Source organism: Triticum dicoccoides, chromosome 1A, assembly GCF_002162155.2.
Source record: "Triticum dicoccoides isolate Atlit2015 ecotype Zavitan chromosome 1A, WEW_v2.0, whole genome shotgun sequence".
Taxonomy (NCBI): domain Eukaryota; kingdom Viridiplantae; phylum Streptophyta; class Magnoliopsida; order Poales; family Poaceae; genus Triticum; species Triticum dicoccoides.
Window position 1 is genome coordinate 571,405,570 of NC_041380.1, and position 10,295 is coordinate 571,415,864.

Genomic DNA, 10,295 nt, shown 5'->3' on the forward strand with positions numbered 1-10,295 from the left:
GAATATTCAATATTTTATCATATTGAATATGAAAAAATATCATCAAATTTGAAAAAATATTCATGAATTCAAAAAGTGCCCATGAAATTTAAAAATATTCATGATATCAAAAAGTGCCCATGAAATACAACCGAGAAATGAAGACTACGATTTAAATACAGTCGATCTTAGCTAGCTATCTGTTCATAATCTTCTTGCCCTTCTTTTTCGCAAATGGAGTTCTTCTATGGAACGGACGTCCTTTAGGTAGGGTGGTCCTGCTTCTTCTTGTGGTGTATGCTGCTACTTCATCGTCGTCGTCATGTTCGATCTTCCGGTCGCCGTACTTGTCAAAGTCTTGCTCATTGGCTACTCCATCCATTCTGATGATCTTCCTTTTCCCTCTCCTCACGACAACACGACTGGGCTTTGACGGGTCGGTAATGAAGAAGCATTGGTCCACTTGGGAAGCCAGTACCCATGGCTCATTTTTCGTGGTGACGTTTGCGCCCGCGGTCTTGGATTTGGCTTCGGGTATAACCATGGCGGTGAAATACCGGTCTTCTTTTAGGACGCTCTTGGCCCATCTGACATGGAACATCGGGACCTTCTCTCCAGCGTAGCTCAGCTCCCAGATCTCCTCGATCCTTCCGTAGTATCTGTCCTTGTCGTTACCGGTGTAGGATTCCATCGTTACCCCGGAGTTCTGATAACCATCGCTCTTCATGTCCTTGTCCTAGGTGTAGAATGTGTAGCCGTTGATATCGTACGCCTCATAGGTCATCAGGTTGTGCTCGGCGCCCTGTGACAAGGCGAATATGAGTTGTTCTTCCACGGAAGAATCCTCATGTAAAGGGTACGACAGAAGCTTCTTCTTGAACCAACGCATGAAACATGAGTTGTGCTCTTTGATTATATCTCCGTCCGTCCTCTGTTGGCCTCGGTCATTGTACGTCTTCTCGATAAAGGTTTTGTGCTCTACCACCCAAGGATCGACCACGTCTATGTGTTGTAGAGCGACTAGGTTTGCTCTTTCAACGTCGGCGAGTCGACCCTCGAAGTCGACATGCATTTTGCGGCGACCCTCACGGTGACCCCATCCAGCGAGCCTGCCGAGGTGCCTGTTGACGGGCAGACCAACGGGGTTCTCGATGCCTAGATAATTCGTGCAGTAGGAGATGCACTCTTCGGTCAGAAAGCCCCTGGCTATACTTCCCTCTGGACGTGAAATGTTGTGAACGTATCCTTTGATGACACCATTCATCCTTTCTAACGACATCATGCTGTGCAGGATCGTCGGCCCGAGTTGGATGATATCCTCCACGATATGGACCAGCAGATGCACCATAACATCGAAGAATGCGGGCGGGAAGTACATCTCAAGCTCGCATAGTATCACCAGGATCTCTTCCTGTAGCCTTCTGAGTTGCCTCACGCCAACCGACTTCCGAGAGATGACGTCGAAAAAGTTGCATAGGCCAAATAGCGTTTCACGGACGTGCGCGTCCATGATCCCACGTATTGCAACTGGAAGTATCTGCGTCATCAGCACGTGACAGTCGTGAGACTTCATCCCGCTGAACTTCTGCTTCGCTGGGTCTAGGTATCTGCTTATCTTCCCCGCGTAACCGTAAGGAAGTTTTACTCCTACGAGGCAGGTGAAAAACTGCTCGATCTCCTCCTGACTTAGAGTGAAGCACGCGGGAGGGTAGTCATTTCCGGTCTTCTTGGCCTTTTTGCCTTTGCGACGACTTTCTGTGTCCTGCTTCGCCTCATCATCATCATCATCATTAGCGTGAAGCTCCTGCCCGATGCCCGTTGATTTCAAGTCTGCCCTTGCTTTCGGCCCATCTTTGGTCCTCTCTGGCATGTTGAGCAGGGTACCAAGCAGACTCTCGCACACGTTCTTCGTGATATGCATGGCATCAAGGCTGTGAGGCACACAGTGGATCTTCTAGTACGGCAAGTCCCAAAAACAGACCTCGTTTTCCGTACCTTCAGCAGCGGCTCTGGCGCCTTTCGCTTCTTTCCCGGCTCTGGCGCCTTTTGCTTCTTTCCCGGCAGTTGGCAATCTTTCCAATTTTTCAACAGCCCGTCTATTTCCTCGCCGCTCCTCGTACGCGGGCGTCTTCGGAGTTCGGTTTCACCATCGAACAAATCCTTGTGTTTCCTCCACGGGTCATCGTCGCAAAGCCACCTTCGATGTCCCATGAACACGGTTTTCGAAGACCCGGGATCTCTATCTAGCTGGCGATATGTTGTGTCATCCATGCACCTGACGCATCCAGAAATCCGTGGACCACCTGCCCCGCGAGATATCCGTAACCGAGATAGTCGTGCACCGTCGTGAGCAATGCGGCTCTCATAGGGAAATATTCTTTCTCTGCGGCGTCCCACATATTGGCTGGCGTTTTCCACAGCATGTCTAGCTCCTCTTTCAGCAGCCCCAGATACAGATTGATGTCGTTCTCTGGTTGTTTCGGCCCTTCAATTAGCATACTCATGTGAATGTACTTCCTCTTCATGCACAACTAGGGGGGAAGGTTGTACATCCACACAAACACAGGCCAGGTGCTATGTGTGCTTCTCTGGCTGCCAAACGGATTGACTCCATCGGTGCTCGTGCCCAGCACGATGTTCCTTGGATCCTTCCCAAATTCTGGGTGTTCGAAGTTCAACGCTTGCCACTGGCTCCCATCCTTAGGGTGACTCAGCATCTTGTCTTTTTTATTTATCTCCGGATCATTTGCGTCATCTTCTCGCTTCTTCTCCTCCCTATCTGCGTGCCAACGCAGGAGCTTTACTACCTTAGGGTCTGCGAAATACCGCTGCAGATGAGGAGTGATCGGAAAGTACCGCACCACTTTTCGAGGAGCTTTCTTCCTCTTCTTGTATCGAGTGACGCCGCACACCGGACATATGGTAGACTCCGCATGCTCGCCCCGATAAATGATGCAATTGTTCATGCACACATGGTATTTCACGTGCGGTAAATCCAGAGGACACACGACTTTCTCCGCCTCCTCGAAACTGGTCGGGCACTTGTTCCCCTTGGGAAGACGTTCGTGCGAGAATGACATGTTCTCGTCGAAGCATGCGTCGGTCATTTTGTGTTTTACCTTCATCTCCAAAGCCATGAGCGTTACTTTCAGGCGGGTATTCTCGGGTCTGCATCCTTCATACAATGGAGTAACCGCGTCTATCTCCAGTTGATCCAGCTTGGCTTTCTCTCGGGCGGCAACTCTTGCGTTATCCGTCTGTTTGAGAAGCAGCTCTTGAATATGAGGGTCCTGCACCCAGACCATCGATGGTCCATCGTCGTCTACTCCTCCGGCATCTTCCTCATCATCATGTCCGACATCTTCTACATGATAACTGTGTACAACATCACCGTCGTGATCATGTCCTAGAGATTCTTCGTCTTCTCGCCCGACTGAGCCGCGGTGGTTGTCTTGCTGCCCTTCCTCATTTCTTGCCCGACCCCCATGGACGACTTCATAGTCATCTTCATCACCTTGCCACTGATAGCCATCCATGAAACCACACAAAAGCAGGTGGTCCCGCACCTGCCCGGAATCCGGGTCCGCAATAAGGCTCTTCAGCTTGCATCTTCGACACGGACATCTTATCTCCGTCTCGTTCTTTTGAAGCATCTCGGCCTTCGCGGAGCTCAAAAACCTATTCACGATGCCTTCGGTCATCGTGCGGACCATGGTCGCCTGCGGGGTAGAGCAAAACGATATTTTTGAAACAAGAAAAAAATTGGCATGACTTTCCCTAAAAATAGGACCAAAAAGAATGCATAGTGCTAAAATTCTCGCTGAAACGGAAATGAATCAACATTCCGGCAAAAAATTGGCAACTATCGCATTTCAAATACCGGTACCTGCAAACACAAACATATATGCAACACCACAAACATACATAGATCTAGCTAGGCCACAAAAAGTGCATGTGCACGTTGTTGGAGCGAGCTAGGGAGAAAAAAAGTAGATCTACAACATGAAGATAGCTTTCCCCTTACTTACCTATCAAAAAAAAGGTAATTTCAACACTTAATTTTGATGAATCTATGGTGCAAATGAGATGAGGAGGAGGAGGCAGCCGACAAGCTTAGAGAAGGAGGTGGGGGGAATGAAGTGGGGAAAGTGAGTGTGTAGGTGTGGCTGTCCAAAAATATCTAGCTGGTCCCAGGTTACTAATGGCGCACCACAGAGACATGCGCCATTAGTAACCCAACATACTAATGGCGCACCACACAGACATGCGCCATTAGTAGTTTTGCAAAAAAGTAAAAAAATAATTTTTATACTAATGGCGCACCGTGCCACAGTGCGCCATTACTAGTTTAAACTAGTAATGGCGCACTATGCAACGGTGCGCCATTAGTAGTTTTGCAAAAAAGTACAAAAAACACAGTAGTGGCGCACTCTATGGCTGGTGTGCCATTAGTAGTTCTAACTACTAATGGCGCACTCTGCCTGGATGCGTCATTAGTATGTTTGAAAAAATGAAAAAAAAAACATTTTGTTATTAGTGGCGCATCGTGTGCCTGGTGCGCCTTTAGTGTCTTCCACACTAATGGCGCACCAACAGGTGGTGCACCATTAGTATATAGTAATGACGCACCACATGTCTGATGCGCCATTAGTGTCAATTCCATCTATAACCCTTTTTCTAGTAGTGAACATTAGCAGCAATAATATTAATATCCATTAGAAGAGTTTTCTGCAGTGAATCCGTGGGTCTCACAAAGATATAAGATATATAGAATGTTGTAAAGATCAGCTTACCTTCTCATGCAATGGAACAATTGTGTGTCTTCATCTTTCCCGTTTTCTTTGGTTTTGCAGCCTAGAATTTTTAGACACGCGCATATAGATTGGAGCATCTAATAGTAGTTGAAAATGTTTTTGAGTAAAAATGCAACTAATACTCAATTTTCTAGGACTTGATACATCATGGTCTTCTTGTGCTTTGTTGTTTGGTTGGTGTAGAATCCCTCAGCTCTTACCAAGAGGCTCTAGCTTCGAACCTGACTCTTTTAGTAGTTGGAGTGTTGCACACATGGAATTGATCGCAGGTACTTCATCTAAAGATCCCAAGATCAGAATTTTATTACCCTATGTCGAGACCTGCATTTTTGCTATGGTGCACTCTAAGCTTTCTAAATTTTGTGACGAGGTTTAGAGAGGAAGCGAAGCACCAACAGTTTGGGTTCAGAGAAGATTAGGAGCAGCAGTTCATTGGAGAAGGAGAGGTACAGCAGCCGAGGGCAGCAGCAGAGAGCAGAATCAGCAGGTCAGGGGCGGCAGCAGAGGATCAGAAGCAGAGATGGGTTCGATTCAATTGCCAATGATAATGATTCAGACTTGAGTTTGCACCACCCTTGTTTTACTAAATAGTTTGTCCTTTTTCACTTGTGATTATGCACTAGAGATTTGCAAGGATGCATTGGATTCTTTTTATACTGATTTGATGCACTCTGACTTTCGAATGCGAACAAATGTGATCTTCAATTGGCATTGATGATTCAGACTTTAGTTTGCTAATACTGTAGTTGACATAACCTTGAGTGTTACTCCGCTATACTAAGTGGATTGAGCTTTTTGTTATCCCGATGTCTTGAAAGCAAACTCTGTTCAAGGTTCCTTCTTTATCTTAGGCTCAGTACAGTGCTCATAATCTCAACTGAGTAGCCAGCTTATAGCTGGAGTGTATTTCAGTTGACCAACATGGCCGGAGGTGTGAACCAAACTGACAACAGAGATATCCAGTCTCTCATGCTTTATTCTTCATGTAGTACAATGAAGTTTGTTTGTAGCTAACTTAGTCCTCTCGGACACTCTTGCTTGATACAAGGGTATGAACATGTCGTACACTGACCGTGGAAAACGTTTGGACCTCATTTATAAAGATACATGTCACTGTGGTAGCTGAAAAATAATTTGATGGCCAAGAACCATCGAACCTATGGTGCACTTCTGAACTGTTATTGCTCATCTAAAAAAGAAGAGAAAGCAACACACCTTATCACAAGATGGACGAGCTTGGCATCAATCAACAATCTGATATCCCTTTATATGAAGTAAGGCCAGCATCAAAAGAAACTTAAGGGCCATGATTTAGAAGGTCACATAAATATCTAGATTGATCGTTAGTAGTCAGGGTTGTTTGGTAGATTCACTTCATAATACTCAATTTTCTCCTGCTTGTATCATCATCACTGTGTAATGTAGCATAGTACTCCCTCTATAAAGAAATATAAGAGCATTTAGATCACTACTTTTAAAAACCTAAGCGTTCCTATATTTATTTTTTACGGAGGGAGTACTATGCACAAAGATCAGCACCTAAATTACTTGAATGTTGGATCAGGTTTTTTTACTTAAAAAGGTGATTTTGTTTCTCCTGGTGCATTGTTATTTGTAGGCGTCATTATTCTATAATTTCTGACGTTCTGCAGGTTAACAGAAATGTCACATGTAATTGGTATTGAACTACAAAATATTTATGTCTCCGTTGCAATGAGTCTATCGGGTTCACCGTCGTGGCATTTTTGCAAGAGGCCCCTAACTTTTTATTTAATCAACCCGCACACCCTTTTTTATAAGTGGCTAAACCAAAAAACGATTCGTTCTTCAACCCGCAATCCTTATTGCTGCGCTCGTCACATCTGGCGGCGGCAGCGATGCGGTGGCAGCGAGGCGGGAGGCATGCGTGGAGATGGAGGAGACATGGAGAGTCGTCCGGGGGCGAGGAGTTCGCCGGCGTCAACGCCATGGACCATGGCGATGCAGGCTTGCAGGGGATAGCAAGAAGACGAGCAGAGGGGAGCATCGTGGATGGGAGATGCTGGCAACGGGTTAACCGGGAACGCATCGGCGAGGGCAACCGACAGCAGCGGCGCGAACTGGAAGGAGGCGGCCATGGCTTCCTTCAGCGCCAGCAGGGAAGAGAAAGAGGGTGAGAGTGGGGCGATGAGGCACATAGGGAGGAGGAGAACGCGCGAGAGACGCGGGTGGCGGCGGTGGAGGACCTCGCCGGCGGCAGCGGCCGACCGGTGCAGGGGATCGGGCGCGCGCTGCTCCTCTCCTCCTGGCGGCGCGAGGTGAGGTCGAGGGGATCGAGAGGAGGCAGACGAGTGAGAATCGGGCTAGGGTTCTCTAAGTGGTGGGGATAAGTGGAGGCCTGGCTGGGCCTTGGGCTGGCTGGGGTGTGCTGGAATGGGCCGGCCTGTTTTTAAAAGAAAAGAAGGGATTTCCCTCTATTGGGAGGGTATAAATCATTTTGCTCAAAAAAAAGAGGGTAGAAATTATGCGAGAGTTGCGTTCTTTTTTTCTACGTGGTGTGGGGACTGCATTTGTGGCTGAGAAAAAGGGTGGGGGAAATCTCCATGTAGTTTTTTTAACGTGGATGGGTCATAGGTCTTAATTGGCCGGCTTTAATTACTGTATTTCAGTTAATTTGAGAATTCGGTTAGCAAATTCCAATGACCGAGCTCAACTCAATAATTCCGGTTTTTTTATCATTCGCTAACCGATTGAACAATCGAAGTTTCAATCCTCAGTTTTTTTCACTTTGGTTCCTGTTTTTTCGTCTTTGGTTCTCGGTTTTTATACTCACCCTTAGGCACAAGGGAAGGAGGAGGGGATCGAGCTGCGCTAGGGTTTGTTAGGCGTGGGCCGGCTAAAAAGGGTGGTCAAGTAGGCCGGTGCTGAGGCAAGGCAGGCAAATTGTTGTAGGCCAGTTTTCGGTTCTACCAAAAATGTTATTTTATTAACTAATAGTACTATTTCGATAATTCACACAAGATCTCATAAATTTATATATATTCCCAAATAGACATTCAACAAGCCTCTCTGGAAATAAACAAAACATAGAGTGAGGTGTGGCTATAATTTTACAATGACAGACCCAGTAAAGAAGGAATGCAAGTTGTGTACGGGGTTAAGATGTGTGTGGCTATAACGTGGCAATAAGAGAGTGACACGGTAAAAAAAGAATGAACATTACGTGGGTTGAGGTATGTAGCTATAACATGACAATAAAAGAGGACTGTGTGGCCATATAAAGTGACATACAAGAGAGACCTCATAAAGAAGGAATGAACAATGTTGATGTTTCCTCTCTCATTGATATACAATGCTACTCAAGATGAACAAGTCGATAATGTTGTAACTGAAAACCGTAGTTTGCCGAATCTAAAAGACTGACTGTACCATGTCTATTTTTTTCCTGTTGCAATGCACGGGCCCTTTTACTAGTATACTCCTATCTATCTACTATTTACTACCACTATAAAAGCACGAGAGGGCAGATCCAACTCATCATATTAGCCGTTTAATCAATGATCTAACAGTCTAAAATCTCCGTTAACGAAATCCCCCCTCGCTAACGATACCCGGTACCCCGCTTCGCCTCTCTCGCCACGCGCACGCCCCTTCTGGCTACAACCGCTCCACCACGCAGCCGCTCGCCCTACCGCCGCCCCTTCTCACCAGCCGACCACGCACGCCCGCACGACCTTCGCCCCTCCTCCTCCCAACGACACGGGCGGGGCCGCACACCGATCCTCCTGCGCGGCTCTCTCTCTCTCTCTCTATGCGGCAAAGGCGCGGCGCCGTAAGGGCATCTGGCGGCGCAACCGCGCCCTCTGCACCAGTGCACCCAATCTCTATCTCTAACTTCCATATGCATCAGCAGGTGTGAGCCGACGATCATTGGAGTTTGCCGGCAGCACCCCTGTTTGATCTGGTTTGTCGTTCATCTCACGTGATATCTTCCCTGGCAAATAACATAGAACATGAAAAACTGCATTTTTAAAAGATTCATGTAAACTGAATTTTATCAATCCTGCATTGATGAAAAGCTTCCAGCGTTCTGATGTATCGAATCCCTCTGGACATCCATACATTGAGATTGAAACGATGCCCTGATAGCTGGCATTCACGCTTCAAGTATGGGATCAGCTAAATCATCTCCAATTAGTCTTCTTTCTTGCAATTCGGGTATTAAAAGAACATACAGTCTTTGAACAAAGGGGTGGATGGGAAAACATGGTTTGGACCCCTCTGCCGAATGAAAAAGTTTTCTGATTCCATAGCTTACAATTTTCTAAACGGAAACATAGGTAGGTTCCAGTTGCTGCCTTCACATTAGTTCAAATTCTGATTAGTATTTTGTCATGTTGCTTTGGTCACCAAAATATCAATCTATTCCATGCTGGACTCTAGGTCTATTTTTGTACAAGTGTGTTTCACCTGGTACAGTGGTACTTCAATTCCCAATTTACACGCTCCGCTTATCTATAATCTATAATCTATAATACCTAAATAGTTCATCCCACTATGTGATTTCTCTTGACATGCACACTATCCACATCAGCAATGACCCACGTCAGCCAACTCCACCTCATGCATCCGCTCAATGGGCCATGTCAGCAATTTTTCCTTAAACCATTTAGTTTAATATGGGATGGTGTATCAGTCGTTTAATTGGAGACTTCCAGCATGGTTCGCCGCACGCCTGTAACCCTCCCCCTTCGTCCGCTTCCCTTCGCCTCCCTCTTCAGCTTCCTTCTTTCTATTTTATAATTATTGTAATTGGTAACCGAAGAGCACCACAAGGCAACACCACTATTTCTCATATGCCATCGTGGGCACTAATGCCCTGATCATCTTCCCCGCTGATGCTCTCAATTTTCCCCTCCGCCATGCCTTTTGAGAGAAGAACGTGAACCACCATCTCCCACCACAAATGCATATTGAATGGACAGTTGCCTTTCCAGAGGCCATTAGACTTCGCCATGAAGGCAATTGAGCCGCCGAAGAACTAGATGGCATCGATCTGCTAGATGTCTGCTCACCATAGTTAGCCTCCTCAATTTTTCCTAAGCCTGATCGAGCTTATTTCTTTATTTTGTTAGTTTCGCTCCTGCTGCAAAGGTGCCAGACGTCCTTCTGGAGGTTATTGGTTTATTGGCTGTTACAAAGTTGGATTCTTCCTTGCTACATGGGATTCTTGCTGGTCGCATTGGTAGACAAGCTCCCTTATCTGACTTTTTTTTACAATGAGTTTATGTTAGTTTCCATACTTATTCAGAGAGCATAGGATTCCGATTGATTGTATGTGTTACAGTCCAAAACTATAACAGTCCTGTGCTAGATGTGAGTTTATTTACAAATTTGGTCAGATTCCAACTGCCTTGCTACAAGTGTGCTCGACGATTTTCTGCTGGCGGCACGGATGTTCATCTAGGACGATTTGGTGTTTCTTGATAGCAGTATTTTTGCTGCTCCCGTTAATTGACATGT